Source organism: Callorhinus ursinus, unplaced genomic scaffold (assembly GCF_003265705.2).
Source record: "Callorhinus ursinus isolate GAN/ISIS: 27379988/994484 unplaced genomic scaffold, GSC_fseal_2.0 scaffold15, whole genome shotgun sequence".
Lineage (NCBI taxonomy): Eukaryota > Metazoa > Chordata > Mammalia > Carnivora > Otariidae > Callorhinus > Callorhinus ursinus.
Window position 1 is genome coordinate 9,844,089 of NW_027397077.1, and position 17,482 is coordinate 9,861,570.

The window sequence follows — 17,482 nt, forward strand, 5'->3', positions numbered from 1 at the left end:
AAAAGCAGGAAAAATCTGATTGGTTCTCACAACTAAGTGATGGAGGCACTCCTCATTTCACTGGTGAGAAGGCAGAGAGATTCAGAGAGGTTAGGTATCTTGCCCAAGGTCTTGCCCATAAGGGGTTGATTCACACCCACATCCATCCATACTTTCTCTTGTTAGGGAAGAGGAGGCAAGGAATCCATACCATTTTTATGACACAAATAATACAAATTAAAAGACAAGGAAAAGCACAAAGAAGAAAATAAGTCACCCATAACTCTATCACATGGTCATGCCCATCTTTACTATTTCTGTGTATTTCCTTCTAATCTGTTTTTATGCTTTCTGATTTATTTTTATATCCATCCAACCTCTCTCAGCCCATCGTTGAAGGCTGTTGCTAATTCATTAAAAGACCTTGGGTCAGACAAGTCATAAATCAGGACGTTTCATGGGCTGGGGACCGGTGGGTGGGGGAAGACCCAGACCTGACAAATTCATACCAGGGTCCAGCCAGAAAAGGTCTTACTTGTTCCAAAGTGTCTTCTTAGTCTTTCTTCACTCCCCCAAATGTTGGACTGTCTCTCCTGGGAAACATTTAAAGAAAAAGCTCTACAAAGGGGCACCTACTGCAGGCCATACAGAAAGGACATGGTACCGTATGGAAAAGCACAGGGCTAACCAGAACTGCTTTGAGATTGCCCGGATGTGTGAGGTGAAGGTGCGGGGCAGGATCTGTCTGGAGGCTTCCTGAGACAGATGGGACTGCGGCTGGCTCTCAGCCAGTTGAAAACCTGCAAATCTGAGAGAGAAGGTTCCGTGTACTATGAAAAGGTCATGAGAACCTCCAGTCCTGGGAGGATCTAGGCGAGGGTGGGGGGGCGGAAATCAGATGGGACTTTGCCCGATGAGTCATCAGTCATTTGCCTGGTGATTGGTGGGGGTCACCTGCGGTTGTGCTTGCTTTCAGTGCAGGGGGTTGGCAGGGAGGGACAGGTTAGAGCTTCCTTTCTGAATTAATAGCAAAAGATCTGTGAACCGAGCTGCGTCTCCCATGTGCGTGGCATATTTAGCTGTGAGGGTCTGAGTAGTGGGTCGAGCCGTTTGAGGGTAGCAGGGTGTCAATATGGTTAAAGTCTCAGATCCTGGCATTCCACAGTAACTGCTCTGATCTCAGTGGTGCTCCTTTTGAGCGTGTGACCTGGCAGAATGCTTAGCCTCTTGTTTGTAGAATGTGGGGCCACCCACAGCACCTGCCTCACAGTCTCCCAGGGTCATGGGAGGGCAAAGTGAGATAAGGCACAAAATTCACAGAGCCCAGTGCCTGGCACACAGGGCTCAGTAAAGATGAGCCGATGGTTCATAATCCCAGAGAATCGGGAGAGATGGACATGAAGGTTGGAAAATTATGGATTCTTCCCTTTGTGTTCATGAACAAAACCATGCTGTGAGTCCTTAGGCGAATCACTTTAATGTTTTCGGCCTCAGTTTCCTCAACAGTAACATGATGGGTGGTTCTAAATGATCCTAGATTCAACCCATGATTATAATTCTATGAGTTTCTAGTACTTTTTTATTTTTGTGTTTAACATTCATAGTTACAAAACATTTTTTTTCTGGTGGTAAGTTTTAAGACCTACTCTCTTAGCAACTTTCAAATAAGCAATAGTGTATTATTAACTAGCGTTGTCATGCTATCTATTATATCCCCAGGACTTATTTTTTTTATAAGTGGAAATTTGTGCCTTTTGACCTCCACCCATTTTGCCCACCCCCACCCCATGTACAATTGTGTGAAAGTGTGTCTTAATTGAATGCCAAGTTCTTAAGAGTATTTCCTTGTTTGAGCCTACCCACAACATTGACAGGGTGATGACTGACTATTCCAGCCATTTTCTGCAGACCTTGCTCTCCCAAGACCTCAGAGCTTTTGAGAGAGAGCATTTTCTAGAAAGTTAAGGCTAGGTTCCTTTAACGTGAACTTTTTTTAAAACGTGGATGCACCTTGAGGGGGGCTTTTGGCCTTGTCTTGAAACGGAGCTGGAGAGGGGTTCTTGGGAGAGGTTGGGTGAGGGTTGCAGGAGAAGGGATTCTCAGGGGCTTCAGGCTAGGACTGTCCTAGCAGAGCAGTGACTTATGGGCTTCTGGCTGCTCAGAGGTCATGCGGATGTTCTTCAGGGATGAAAACAAAGTATCTTGGGGGTCAAGGACAAGTGGAAGTGCCTTCACTGACCTCAAAAATCCCTAGTTATTACCATGTAAAAATTCGATTTGTTTGATGCAATTATCCAAATCTGGACACTTTATTCTTCTTCTCAAAGCAGCTGGGATTCAGGGCAGAGGGTAAAGCAGCATTGTGGGCAAGGGGTGGGGAGGGGGCCCTCTGGCAACAGTGGAAAGGCCAGATTGTTTCTATTGTGTGCCCTGATGTAATTCGTTTTCTGCATGCCCTCTTGGTTTATCACGTTGCATTTCACGCACCCTTCTTGTAAAGCAATTACAGAAGCGGGGAGAAACAGGCAGAAGCAGTGTGAATCCATGCGTCTAGAGTGGATAACTGAGTTTCAGCCCCCAGGGCTTCGGCTGACGGAGGTGCAGTGTGCAAGGATGGGAAGAGGAGAGATTCCTTCCTAGAGGAGTGACCGTGGCCACCAGGGGTCATGACTATTGCATCCTGGGCTGCTTTGGCCAGTCCTGCCAGCACCTGAGTCCTTCTAAGCTGTTTCCTGGCTGCACAGGGACAGGGCTGCAGTCACTTAGCTGTTACCACTGCTCAACCACGAAAGCTCAGCTTCGGGCTGCTCCCTCCAGTGCTGGGAGGGAGATGCAGACCCCGGGGGAACTTGCTACAGGTTTTGGAGTCTGGCTGACACCAGGAGCCTGCAGAGGAGTGCTTGGACCCTCACCTCAGTTGGTCAGAATTTGAGGTGCAGCTTCCCCAAACCAAACTGTGTCCATACCTCGATGTGGAGGCACTGCGTGTGTAACTATTTCGTGGCCAAGGCACAGATTCGGTTCTGTCCTTGGTTTTGTTATTTCAGAGTGCCTTTTGACTCAGGCTTCTGGTGACGGACTGCTCGCAACTGTAATTTAGCCCTTGAAAGGCCACAGGAGCCAGGATTTGGCCTGAGAATGCCAAATGAGAATGAGAAGCCAACTCCAAAGAGACCCTGTTGCCCCTAGGAGGGGGCATGTCTTCATTTATTCTTGCCCCTTGTCTCCTTCTCCAAGCCATGCCCCTATGTCCTTCATGCTGGCAGGTTTGCATTTTAGGGCTCAGCTCACGAGCCCGGCCGCATCAGCATGAAGTTGGTACGGTGCATTGTACGAGACCACAGCGAAGGAAATGCACAGAAAACACCTGGCAAGTGGCTGACTCTTCTGAGTTTAAGTTTCTCTCTGATGGGGATGATGATATCCGTATACAGCATGGTTAAGAAGAAACACATTCCAAAGTTATTCAAATGATAAAACATTTACAAACCTAAGATGGCATTTTCTTACGTCAAGTGGGACTTCCTGTAGAAAAGTTGTTGGTAGTAAATCGCAGTAGTGCGTCCTGTGCTTACGGAGTCCTTTACGTTTGCCCGAAGGGCTTCTGTTTTGTGATTCCTTTTTGATCCCATCAACCATCCTGTACAAGGGAGAGGCAGGAATTGTTACTCTTCCCCCAATAATTTTACGAGTGAGGGGAATGAGGCTCCTGGAATTTGAACGACTTGTCCAGGGTTATTTACTGAATAAATGCCCAAATCCGTAATGCCCCTGCGCATCCCGAGTCTGGCCCAGCACCCCGGCACCGTGGTCGTCACTGTATGCTGAGTCCAGAGCATTAAGGCTCCTGGGGCCTGGCCCTGGCTGCTCATCTACCGGTGTCTGCCTCCTCTCCTTCCCTGGCTTCATAGCTGTTGACCGAGGGCAGCCAGGCCTCCCCTCTGCTGGGTGGGAGAAATGTCATTAACAAGGGTGATGTGGCTCTTGGTCCCTTGGAACCTACAGTCTAGAAGTAGGAGAGGCAGGATTTAATAATTAGTGTCATTCCTCTTCATCCTGAGAACATGCCGGGGCCAGGGGTAGAGAGTGACTTGGTCCCCTCACCTTGGGTTTTGTCTGACTTTCTCCTTCTGGGGGAATCCTGGAATGGCTCCTTAGCCTGGTTCCTCAGGGAGGTTCTTGCCTGCCTCCCTCCCCTCAAGACTTTGTGTACTCGGTGGTTGGAGACCATGGGGGTTTTGTGAGTGTGGGTGTGGGAGGACTTTGAAGCTGGAAGACACAGGGAGGTTTCTCCAAGGAGGTGCATCTTTTTTGTTTTTATTGTAAGTTTCAGGTGTACAGCTTTATAATTTGACATGTGTGTGCACTACAGAGTGATCACCACTGCCAAGTCTGGTTACCATCCATCACCATGCATCTTAAAGATGATGACTGGGGTCCCTTGGGGGGTAGTGCCTGTCTTGCTGGCTGTCATGACCCACGGTGGGACCTTGGCAGCTTTCATTGAGATCTCTTATCCTACTTGTGAAATTTTCGTATCGGTCTGCTTGCTCTGAGTAGAGCTGGAGATGACAGGGCAATCAAGTTCTGCCTTTGTCCCTCTAACATCCTCTCCTTACCAAAGCTTTCCCCTAAGGAAGTAGCAAAATGTGACCACTTCCTTGGCACTGCTGGGCAGCCTTTCTAGCATGAGCAAGAGGTGTGGTTCCAGAAAAGAGGAGCATCAGGCCGAGGGAGATTATCCTAGATTTCACAGCTAGGTGGGTGGAAGAGAGGTCTGGGCTCATTAAATAGAGAAAGGTTTATTTTTCCCATCCATCACAGAATCGAGGTACTTTGCAGATTTCTCTGTGGTTTGGTGTTCTGTTTCCTCTCTTGGTCTTTTGATTCATTCTGCCTTCTATCTTGTCTTTGCTCTTCCTCTTTGCACCTTCTCTCCTGAAAGGTGGTTTGGCAGAATGTTTAGAAAGAATCATGTTAAATACACTAGCTTTGTGGCTTGGTTGATGGTGCACAAAGTAACTGAAGAAGAATTTACACAGGGGCTGCGCTCCTTCACAGATTGTGTCCTTCCAGAGAGCTGGATTTGTTCCAGAGTGCTGAAATGGAATCTTACCCATTATAAGCAACAAAGATTTTTTTATTTTTAAAAACCCACTTTGCAAGGAAATTCTCTGAAATGTATTACACGTTACACGTATGGTGCCTTCCTCAGCAGACCACTTGAAATCTACCATGATGTTTTTGTCTATCACACAGGGTCACGGTTAGGATTCTGCTCTGCTGGATGGGAGGGATACAGCAAATGGCTCCACTCTCATACTTTGCTGATTTTTGTATCTCTCCCCCATCCCCCAGTCTGTTAGGTGTTACCTTTGCTTACATTTTCTCCCCTTCTAATTTGGGTGTTTAGGAACAAGAGAGCAATTTATCTAGAAATAGAAGTGCAACATCTACCATATAGTGGGTTCTTATTCTAGGCACTATAGTAGGGCTACATATGAATGTTTCCAGCTATAGGAGATAGATAATATCATCCTCATTTTACAGAAGAGGGAGGTGGGCAACAGAGAAGGCAACCACCTATCCTTGCCTGAAATATAGGAAATTAATTCAACAGGCATCCATTGGGGGCTTCTATTGTGCTTGTTGAGCATCATTACTTAAGAATAATTGGTGGAGGGGTTGTGGAGTAGTAACAGCAAAAAGAGTTTGAATAATAGGAGATTCTTAAATAAACAGTCTTGTTAGTTACAGGGCTTCATAAATCTTTATGCTGTTTCAGAATACTTACAGGGCATTGAGAATGATAGAAACAGTCCATAAATTAAATTAAAACGCAAATGCAGTCTTCTCCCTGCTGCTTGGTCTTCAGCTCTGCAGAGGACAGCTGAGTACAGTAATTTTTTTGGTTGTCACATGTACTGATGTCACAATAATTTGTGTTCATTTATGCAGCTTAATTGTCCTAAACTTGGATGTGCTTTCACTGAAATCCATTTACGCTGCTTCTGTCAGATGGCAATGGTAGCCACAGACGTATGTGGATATACGTATGCATAGGCCCTTGAAACCCTGTGGGTACGGTGAACCCAATCGTAGGTGATTTGTTGGTAGACTTAGGCTCCAGTTTTGCCCCTGTTGTCAACTCTTTGTGGGTCTCTGAGCAGAAATGATGACTTTTACTGGACCTCCAGCTCCTTAAATTTAAAATTTGACATCTGACAGAGCTTCTGGTCTGGGACATCCTGTGGAGATGCTGTATTAGATCTCAAATGATTGTGACTGGATTGTGACTCTAGAGAGCGCTGTAATCAGCAATGGTGTTTAAATGTAAACCACTAACTTAGGAAAGTCTTTAAAAGTTGATATTTATTTATTAGGAGAGGGAGAAGCAGACTCCCTGCTGAGCAGGGAGCCCAATGCTGGACTTGATCCCAGGACCCCGGGATCATGACCTGAGCCAAAGGCAGATGCTTAACCGACTGAGCCACCCAGGCGCCCTAAAAGTTGATTCTTTTAAGGCTTTTCTACTTGCCTTTGGAGTCTTGTGTATTAAAAAAAAAAAAAGTCTTCATGTTCCCATTGGCTTTTCAAGCATTTTCTTTGTAGCTAGCACAGAAGTGGTTTGTAAACCTCTTTCAGATTAGTTTATCATAAATTCTAAATTGGTAGATTATTAATGATGGTCTTACACTGTTCACGTTGGCCTTTAAACTTAGAGTAAATTAGAATGGGAGAAAAGTCTTCTTCCTTTCCAGTACTCAAAGGATGATTTTTTCCTCCTGAGCAGTTCTGCATGTCTGTATGTGATGGAAGCAGAATGAAGGGTGTTAAAGCTGAGATGTCACATGGCTACACAGAAAGGTGACAGCAGCCCTGTCATTGTCTGGAACCTCTGCAGAGCCACTGGGAGGAGCGGTGGTGTGTGGCATTGACCCGGATGGCCCCTCTGGAGAAAGAGCCAGCTCTCCCTGGCCCCCGGGGAGTGGCGTCCTGGAGGAGATGGGGCAGAGCCTGGGATGCCCTTCTGGGGTTGCTGGTGAGAGCAGGTGGCACCAGCAGGGTGGCAAGCCTTCAAGAGCCCTTCCTGCACCTGGGGACTTTTGTCCTGAACTGGGGAGCAACAGCACCTGGCCAGGAAGCTTAGAGGAGTGGGCCAGCCCTCCTTTGTGTTTCTGAGGTTCCCTGATGACCAAGATGTACAGAGGCCCCGAGTGATGTGCTTAGTGACCCCGGAGCCAGTGAGCAGGGTTGAGAGCTGATGCCCCCTCTCCCAGCCCGGGTCTCCCCCTCAGCAGCCTGTATGGCAGTCAGAGTCTCCCAGTCCGCATTCCTGGACTCCCCGTGAACCATCAGGTTTTCCTCTGTAATTGGGTCAGGCAACCATGTGACCTGCTCACTGCCAATTTCTTTTTTGAAAAGATGTTTATTTCATGGATCATTGTGAAGATTCTCTGTGGATATGCGCCATGGTTCTAGAAGGTTGGATAATTTTTCATTTGCTCTTTGAGATTGGTGGTCTTTTGGTCTTCCTTGTGGTCGGTTGTTGTAAGCTTTTAAAGAGTTGCTCCCTTGCTGTCTTTATTTTATTGCTTTGTGTCTGAGGAGAACCACTGGAGAAGTACCCAGACCCATATGAGTCCAAACCCACCTGAGAGGTGGTGAGAGAGAATGCATGAGGGGGAAAACACAGATTTTTGAGTTAGATATTTTAGTAAGGGAGGGGGAGGGAGAGAGGGACAGACCTAAAAGTGTTTACTTAAATGAGCAATTATATCCTTAACTTGGAGATGGAAATTTGTTTGGAAATTTGTCAGCTCCCTCCGAAATAAATAAAATTACAGAGATGATATCATTCCTGTTTAAGACGTTTGAGTCGGTATCAAGGCAGAGTGATTAGGGCCTAATTGTTTGCCAAATTTTCTTTAAAGCTACATTGTCTTGGGGGGGATTTCTACGCCAAAAAACATCTTAAACTGATGAACATACAGTTCTCCTCCTTACTTATTTTGGCCGGTGTTTAATTAGATGACTGTTTTCATAGTTGAGGAAATACATTTGCATTGGGCCCGCGCCCCAGGGTGCCAGATTTCAAGCCCAGAAAAAAATGTTCTCCCTCTGTGTAGTGCTGATGTACACTTCAATAGCACGGGAGCAGGCTTTTCCTTGGCCAAGGTCACATGGCGACTTTCCAGGGGGTTGATTGGTTTCAGAACTGTGCAGGTTTAAGGTTGAGTACCCCAGCTTGCCCTCCATCCAGGGGAGCGGTGCGGCTTTTAAGCTCCGCATCAGTGCAGTCTTCTGAATGAGGGTCCGGGGTCCCAAGCGTCTGTGCTCCGGGCCAGAGGCTGAGAGTGGAGGGGGAGTGGGTGCAGGAGCGTGTTGCTGCCCAGCACAGCCTAACCACCTCCCCACACCCACTCCGTCCCGGCCGCCACGCATGAATCACCAGCTCCCAGGTTTATGCACTTGCTCACGCTAGGTGCTTGTAAGGGAACTGTGAGGTATTTACTGTTTGCCACCGGCTGTGGTAGATTCTGGGAAGAATAAACCCTAATTTTCATAAAACCATACTCTGAGGTTTACAGTGGTAACCTTCTGAGGATCTCTGCTGACCCCCAGTCAGGTACCTTTGCTAGTTCCCACCTCACCCTGGGCATGAAGGTAGGGCTCCTACCTAACGCTCCAGACAAGCCGGTCCTCCCCACCCCCTGCCCCACCCCTGCATGTTGGCTGGGCTGGGGCTTCTCCCGGTGAGCTGCTGATGGCGGCCTCGCAGGTGGCTTCAGTGGTGGCTGGGTGACATGTCCCAGCCTTATCTGCCTGCCTTATCCGGAGTAGTTTGTCTCCTTCAGGGGCTATAGGTGGAGTGCTGGGAATTGTTATCAGTTGTCTTTTCTGCACCCGAGGGTGTGGAGGTGGGATGTGGGGTCTTGCCTGGCAAGGGAAGAGCAAGCACAAAGGCAAGGGCTCTTGTTGGGGTCTGGTTATCTTCTGGTATCCCCTTACTGATCCTCCAGAGCCCACTCTTCCTCTGGGAGTGATCCCACTCCCCAGGGCAGCTCGGCACCGTACCCTGCAAGATGGCAGCCTGCTGGCATTTCTTGTGTTTGCCCATGTCCCTCAGGGTCATGTGTGAGGTTCTATGCCTGGCAGTTTTATTTCACTTCTTGAAGGTAGTGGACTTACCTCTTCTGTCTGCTTCTCTCTAACTTGGAGCCCACAACTGAGAAGATTGTCCTCCTTTGCCCCTCCAAGGAGTAGGGGTGGGGTCAGGAGCTCTGCTGCCCTGTTCTTTCCACCAGATTCTTTTTCTGTTCTTGACATATGAAATGTAAGGTTTATTTCCTTTTTTTGATTGCTCCTGGTGTGCATGCATACACACACATGTGAACTATTTTCTTGACTGTATTACCTTTTATTTGACTTTGTAGTATAAAGATAACATGTTACCACTTTGCCCTCTTCTGAATTTGGAACTGCCACATATACTTTATTATTTCTTTTTAAAGATTTTTATTTGTTTGACAGAGAGATAAACAGAAGAGCACAAGCAGAGGGAATGGCAGAGGGAGAGGGAGAAGCAGGCTCTGCACTGAGCAGGGAGCCTGATGAGGGACTCGATCCCAGGACCCTGGGATCATGACCTGAGCCGAAGGCAGATGCTTAACCACCTGAGCCACTCAGGCGCCCCTGCCACATACACTTTAAAAGGATTTACTAATCCTGTGAATTTTCTTCCTTCCTTAAGCTGTTAACTTATTTAGGTCAGGAACTATATTTTAATTTTATTATTTTTTATTTTAATTTTATTCTTCTGTGTGTACCTCTACCTGCTGAGTGCTTATAATAAACACAGCGCAAATGATTCCATGCTGAACCTAGAGGAGAATAGCTACTTTTCAGTTAACAACTCCCAGGCACACGAAACAATATTACTCGCAGATACGAAGCAGGGCACTAAGAACTGAAAACCGCTCTGAGGCACTGCTTAGGAAACAAAGTTCAGTGTTTTATGGTAACATATTCTAGCTGATGCAGTGATTCAGAATGGTGATTCGGAATGGCCTTGTTACCAGTTCGTGGAGCATTTTAGTGACGTTTTTAATGCATTCCTACTTTCTGTGACTTGATGAATTAGGCTAGGCTTGTGTGCCACACGACCCCTGCCTCTCCGTTATCAAGTTCCACAAAACTGGTGATGCTCTTGCCGCAGCAGCTTGTCTGTCTGCTTCGGCAGCTGGCCGCACAATCTCCAGGGGTACCACAGCTGTCCCCTTCCCCCTCACATTCTGAGAACAAGTTCCTACCATTCACCAAGGTATTGCTGTTAGCAGCACCCCAGTCCACTGCCCCACTCCTACCGCTTACGGGAGCTGAGATGGATGAGCCCTCGTACACAGTGCCCTTGTCTGAGCAGTTTATGCATATGGCCCCATTCAAACAGTACAGAACCCGATGAGGCAGTGGCCACGATTATTCCTAGTTTATGGGGAGGTTCAGAGAGATCAAGTGACATGTTGCTTGAAAGAGTGGGGTGGGCAATTGGGGTAACAAGACTTTTTTTTACTTTAAGGCTACTTGCAGCAAACTGAAAAGTAATCAGAGCCTGCTGGTAGGAGAAAGACCTTCCCCCGGGATGGGACACAGGCTAAACATTCCCATATTGTTAGTGACTAAGATCCAGAGGGCTGGGGCTGGTGGGGGGGAGGGCGGGGAGGGGAGCCGTCAAGGAGGATCATCCACTGAGTTACCCGTGGTTCAGGTAGAAAGTAGTGCAGGTACCAGGATTATGATCAGAAGTGCAGCTCTGAAATGTTTCCCACGCACTAATGACAGCGCGCGCACACAGACCAGAGAGGAGGAAATACTGCAGAGTTCAAAATTATTCTGGGTAGATACAGCTTATGAATTCATACGTATGTGTGAGCGTCTTCAGATGATTTGTGATACAGGGACCCCAAGGACTTGACCAAGTTACTGTGTCTTGACGTAGTAATGCATGAGTGTGTGTGATTTCCAAAATTTCTACAAGGAATACTTTATGATTAGAAAAAAAGAATTCTGCTAAAAATGTATAATGAGAACTATTCTGGAAGCGGTTGAAACAGTGTAACACTACAGAGGATCCAGCTATACAGGTTGTGGGTACACACGCCACACATAAACCCCTTGATTCAGTAATATTTAGCCCTGTGCAGTCAACACATTTTATTCCCTGGCATTTGCTGCATTGGAGAAGGTAAGAATGAAGCCTGCTCAGATGGAGTTCACAGGTTCTTCTCCGAGCTGTGACAGACCTCTGTGACTCCTCTCCACGTGCCGTCCAAATACTTGTTACCTACAAACAGGCGTGAAAGTAGAAAATTAGGGTACAAAACACAGTTTTATGAATACTTTTTGAAAGCATCTTAAGCTACGTGCGTGCACGTGTTGTTTTAAAACGGAATTCGCAGTATCACACCATAGGAAAAAAGATACGTAAGCTAACTGATAAAAACTATTTACAAAAAAGGACAGAAATTGTGAGCTAGTAAACTGCTTTTACAGGAACTAGATTCACTGCTATTACCAATCCCATGCCGTTCCTGTAAGTCCTGCTGGGGATTCTATCCTCACCCACCCCACCCTAGCAGCTGGGGGAGTTTTTCCTAACCTGCAGACACCATGTTGTGTATGGACCTTTCCACCAGACATCCCTTCTCTGTGCACTTGCCCTGATGAGTTCAAGAGCCTCCTTGCCTGGGGCCATCTCCCTGGTGCACAGTGGAATGGCCACTGGATTGAATGTGCACTTAGAGCTCCTTACAGTTTCCTGGGTCTGTGTCTGATGTGTCAGCCCTCCTCAGTTGCATTGGTCTCGTCAAGGTTAGGAAGTAGGTGCTTCAGTGTTCCTTTGCTCACGGCACACCCTGTGGGGCTCTCGCTGCACAAGGTTCAAACACTCTGGTGGCTGACATTTTATTATGCTCTCGCCACCCAGGAACAAGCACCTGGTCTTACGCCTCGGAAGCAATCGAGTATTTCATTGATTAATAATTCTTACAGCTGAGGAAGTTTCTAGGATCCTGCGTTCTGTTGCATTTGAGGACTGTTTGCATTCTGGTTCACAATGGGACAGGCTGGTATTGGGGTGGGGAGGTAGTAAACTCCCTGTGACTCTCATCAATCTAATCACACACACCACAACTCCTCTTTTAAATTTGCATTCTCAATGTTAATCTTACTGGCAAGTGTATAGGATTTTGTGAAGCTTTAAAGAACCTGTATTGAAATGCAGTCAAGGTGAAAAATGACCGTTGCTTGGCAGCAAAATTCGGTTTCCTGTAGCCTGTATCCTGCTGTGTCTGGGGAGTGAATCTGACACGAGGGTGCTATCCCCAAATGACGGGTTAGAAACCGAGAAAGACTTCTCAAGCATTTAGTGTCAGGGACGTGTGAGATGAATCACTCCCGGAATCTCCAGCTATGTTTTTTTATGGCCCCATGTTTTACAAAACCATGGAAAATATTGAACATCTGGACAAGGAGCTCAGTCACAGTGATGGAACAAGATGCGGGACGGGGCTTTGCTGATGGAGTTCAGTTGGAAAGTGGCTGGGGAGGGTGGACCTCCTGCCCTTTTTCCTTTTGCTTTCTGGATGCTTTTTCAATTTTCCTCTGAGGTACTTCCCGGGGAATAGAGAAATAAGTGGACAAAAGGCAAGTATAAAGGAGGGATTTATGACTTTTTGTACCTAAAGCTCAGAGTCCTTTCATTTACTGCTATATTGACTCCTCTCTTTTTTTTCCTTTAAATCATTCTCAGTGATGCTCCATTTCTCACTTCCCCCTCTCTCTTATCAGTTACAGGTGATCTATTGGGAAGGCAGAATCTTTAAACCACGTGTGTCTTTCAGCAGACAGACTGCCTGCCTGCATTTTATCAAGGGTTCCTTTCTTGCCAGTAGGAATTCTGTCCTACCTGGATAGCCCCTGACCCAGTTGTTCTTGTATTTGTTTTTAAAAATTAACCCACCACAAACACTTTTTATTTTTGATGTACAGCTTTGTGAGTTTTAACACATACATAAATCCTTACCCCCCACCCCTGACTCAATCGGGATACAGAACAGCTCCATCACCTCCCCAAACTCATTCTTCCTGCCTTATTGTAGTTCTGTTCTCCCTTCATCCCAACCCTTGGCAACTGCTGATCTGTTCTCCATCACTATAGTTTTGTCTTTTCCAGAATGTCCTGGAAATAGAACCCCTCAGTAATAATGCCTTTGAGATTCGTACATGTTCAATATTGTATATCAGCAGTTAGTTCCTTTTTATTGCTAACTAGTATTACATTTATAGATTGCCACAGTTTACTTATTCAGCTGTCAAAAGAAATTCGGGTTATTTCCAGTTCTGGTTGATTATGAATGGAGCTGCTATAAACCTACAGATTTTTATATGAAATGAAATTTTCATTTCTCTTGTGTAAGTACCTAAGAGTGAAATGGCTGGATCATCTGGTAAGGCTCTGTTTAATGTTTTAAGAAACTGCCAAACTATTTTCCAGAGTGGCTATGCCATTTTTGCATAGTCTCACCAGAAACCCATGGAAGTTCTGATTGCTTCACATCCTTGTTAACACTTAATAGTGTCTGCATTTTTTATGTTAGCCTTTCTAATAGGTGTAGAGTGGTATCTCACTTTGGTTTTAATATTCATTTTTCTAATAGGTAATGATACTAAATATCTTTTCATGTGCTTACTGGAAGTATTGTGTATGGTTTTTGGTGAAGTGTCTGTTTTCATCTCTTTAGATTATTTTGCTAATTTCTGTGAAAAAAACCCTACTGTGATTTTGATTTTGATTGCATTGACTCTACAGATCAATTTAGGGAGAATTGGTATTGAGTTTTCCAATTCATAAACATGGTATATTTCTCCATTTATTCAGGTCATTCTTGACTTATTTCATCAAAGACACTCTTTTTGTTAGTGTGTTTGAGATCAAGTACATTCAGTGTTGTTATGTTTAGATTTGAGGTCTGCCATTTTATTCTATTGTTACCTCTCTTTCATCTGTTTTCCCTTTCTTGCCTCCTTTTGGGTTATTTGAATATTTTTTTTAAAGATTATATTTATTCATTTGAGAGAGAGAGAGAGAACATGAGTGGGGGGAAGGGCAGAGGGCGAGGGAGAAGCAGGCTCCTTGCGGAACAGGGAGCCTGATGCTGGGCTCGATCCCAGGACCCTGAGATCATGACCTGAGCCGAAGGCAGACACTTAACCATCTGGGCCACCCAGGCACCCCAATTATTTGAATATTTTTCACATTTCACTTAAATGTATGTATTGTTCCTAATCATAGGGGGAAAGCATTCAGTCTTTCAGCACTAAGTATGATGTTAGCTATGGGTTTCTGTGATGACCTTTATGAGGTCGAGAAAGTTCCTTCCTATTCCTAGTTTGTTGAGGGTTTTTTATCATGAGAGGTGGTTTGGATTTTGCCCAATGGTTTTTATGTTTCTATTGAGATGGTCGTGTGGTTTCTGTCCTTTATTTCATTAATGTGGTGTGTTACATTGACTTTTTTTTATATGGAAAGCCAACCTTGCATTCTTGGAGTAAATGTCATTTGGTTGTAGTATATAATCATTTTTACACATTTATATGCTGAATTCAGTTGCTAGTATTTTGTTAAGGATTTTTGTGTATATATTAAGGGATGTCAGTATATCATTTTCTGTGGTATCTTTGTCTGGTTTGGGTATTGGGGTAATGCTGGCCTCATGGTATTCCCTCGTGTGTGTGTGTGTGTGTGTGTGTGAGAGAGAGAGAGAGAGAGAGAGAGAGAGGATTGTTTTTGTTTTTTTTTAAAAGATTTTATTTATTTGACTTTGACAGAGAAAGACACAGCAAGAGAGGGAACATAAGCAGGGGGAGTGGGGGAGGGAGAATCAGGGTCCTGGCTGAGCAGGGAACCTGATGTGGGGCTCGATCCCAGGACCCTGGGATCATGACCTGAGCCGAAGGCAGACGCTTAACAACTGAGCCACCCAGGCACCCCAAGATTGGTGTTAATTCTTTAAGCATTTGGTAGAATTTACCAATTGGGCCAGTTGGTTAGGCCAGTTGGGGCTGGGCTTTCCTTTGTGGGAAGTTTTCTGATGACTGATTCCATCTCTTTACTTATCATAGGCCTGTTCAGATTTTCTGTTTCTTCTTGAGCAACTTTAAGGAATTTGATGTTTTTTTCCCCCTAAGAACTTGTCCATTTCATCTAGAACATCTAATTTGTGGGCAGCCTGTCCTTCACAGTAGACCTCCTACAAATGAATTCTTAGTTTTCATTCCTCTGAGAATGTCATTTCTCCTTTATTTCTAAGCATGTTTATTGCTGGATAGAGAAGTGTAGGTTGACAGTTCTTTTCACTCCCCACTTTATAATTCTTGTTCTACTTCTTGACCTCCATGGTTTCTTCTGAAAAAGCCGTAGTTATTGAAATCCTTGTTCCCTCTGTGTTAGATGTTGTTTTCTGTGGCTGTTGTGAAGATTTTTTTCTGTGTTGATGTTTTCAGCCATTTGATTATGTGTCTAGATATGGATTTCTTTGAGATTGTCCAGTTTGGGGTTTGTGAGTTTCTTGAAACTGTCAATTTTGCCATATATGGAAATTTTCAGCCTGTATTTATTCAAATATTTTTCCTGCATAACTCTGTTTCTTCTCTTCTGGGATGCCAGTGACATGAATGTTAGATCTTTTGATAAGGTTCTACAGGTCCCTGAGGTTGTGCTTACTTTTATAATACCTTTTCTTTCTGTTTTATATTGGATAATCTCTATTGATCTTTCTTTAACTTCACTCACTGCTGCTTCTGTCATTTTGTTTTGCTACTGAATCCATCCAGTGTCACCTAAAATTATTTATTTTTCAATTCTAAAACTTCCATTTAGTTGTTTTTGTGTCTTTTTTTTTTTGGCTGAAATTTTATTTCATTCATTTTAATAGGGTTCAGCCTTACTTCTTGGAGCATGGTCATAACAGCTATTTTAAATTATTAGTGAATTCCAATACCTGTGTTATGTTAAGGTTGGTGTCCATTGATAGTTGTTTTTCTTGCAGGCTGAGAGTTTTTGGATTTCCATATGCTTGAATAATTTTAGATTGAATTCTGGATATTTTGGATTTTGTGATCCTCTGAGTTGTGTTTATATCGAAGGGAGTTTACATGTTTTTTTTTTTTCTTTAAACAAGTGATTGGCCCAGTTGCAGGTTCTGGCTTGTCTCTGTGGGCTATAATTCCAATACCAGTTCAGCTTTCAGAGACTTTGCCATGTCATTTGGATCTGGCCCATGTGTGTGTAATCCATTGTCCAGGCTGGGACCTGGGCAGTGTGATCTCTTCCAAAGTGCAAATCTCAAAGCCGTTGGCATGCCGTTTATGATCAGATTTACAATGACCAGTTTGGAGGTCAGTCCGAATGTTAACAGATCACTTTGTGGTACCACTCTCTTGAGCTCTCTTCCCTCTGCAAGCTCTCCAACAATTTCTGACTCACTGAGGCCCTCTTTTGCTGTCCTCCAGCCAGAAATCCAGGACTTTGGTTTCCTTGCTCTGATGTGTACTTCCTGTGACTGTCCAGAGCCAAGTAGTGGAAGACCAGAGAGGAGCAACAGTGACGAGGATTCACCTTCTTGTTCTTAGAACTATAGTTCCTCTTCTTAGAATCATTCTTTTTTAGGTGTCTGCTCACCTCTGCTCTTTGCTCTGTGGCACTGCATGATTGCCTGGAGCTGAGGTGGGAGAGATCAGAAAAAAGCAAGAACAATCCAGGGGATTTCTCTGAACATCAGGAGTTCCTATTTTTAGTCCCCAGTCTAGAAAGTGAGTGTTTCTTTTCAGGTCATTCTGTCCGTACCCAGTGAGCACTTCTGGGCCTTCAAATCCAGGCCGATTCAGGTACCAGAGGGAACAAAACAACAGTGGAAGCTCATCATTGGTTTAGTAGTGCTCTGAGTTCTAGTTTCTTCCCCTAGCTTACCTGCTACCATGTGTTTTCCAGAGTCCTCAGTTACTCCATGTTTCCTGTCCAGCTTTTATGTTTGCATTCAGAGAGATATAGGGTGGGGGTTCTTACTCCATCTTACCTGGAACCAGAGCCTCCATATTAATCTAAACATTGTTGTTTATAAACCTGCATAGGGTGGGATTTACAAGCCTGGTTTTCTGAGACCCTGGGATGTGTTTGTAACCAGTATCCTAGAATTCTCAAATCATGCTTATGATTAAATAAGCTTGCATTTCCTTTAAAGGAGGGGTTGGACTACTGTTTCTGTGAATGGCCAAATAAGCCTTTGTCTTGTGACCACATGGTCTTTGTCACACCTTCTTAAATTGTACCGTTACACTGCAAAAGCAGTCATAAATAGTACATAAATGAATAAGGGTGGCTGTGTTCTAATGTAACTTTGTTGACTCTGAAATTTAAATTTCTTATACGTCTCACATGTCATGT

The 17,482-nt window shown here is 44.8% G+C and overlaps 1 protein-coding gene across 9 annotated transcripts in view; it reads left to right on the forward strand.

Moving 5' to 3' along the window:
- CACNA1D (calcium voltage-gated channel subunit alpha1 D) overlaps positions 1 to 17,482 on the forward strand; it is a 292,840-nt gene that overhangs the window by 46,940 nt on the left and 228,418 nt on the right. The gene's annotated exons all lie outside the window — the stretch shown is intronic.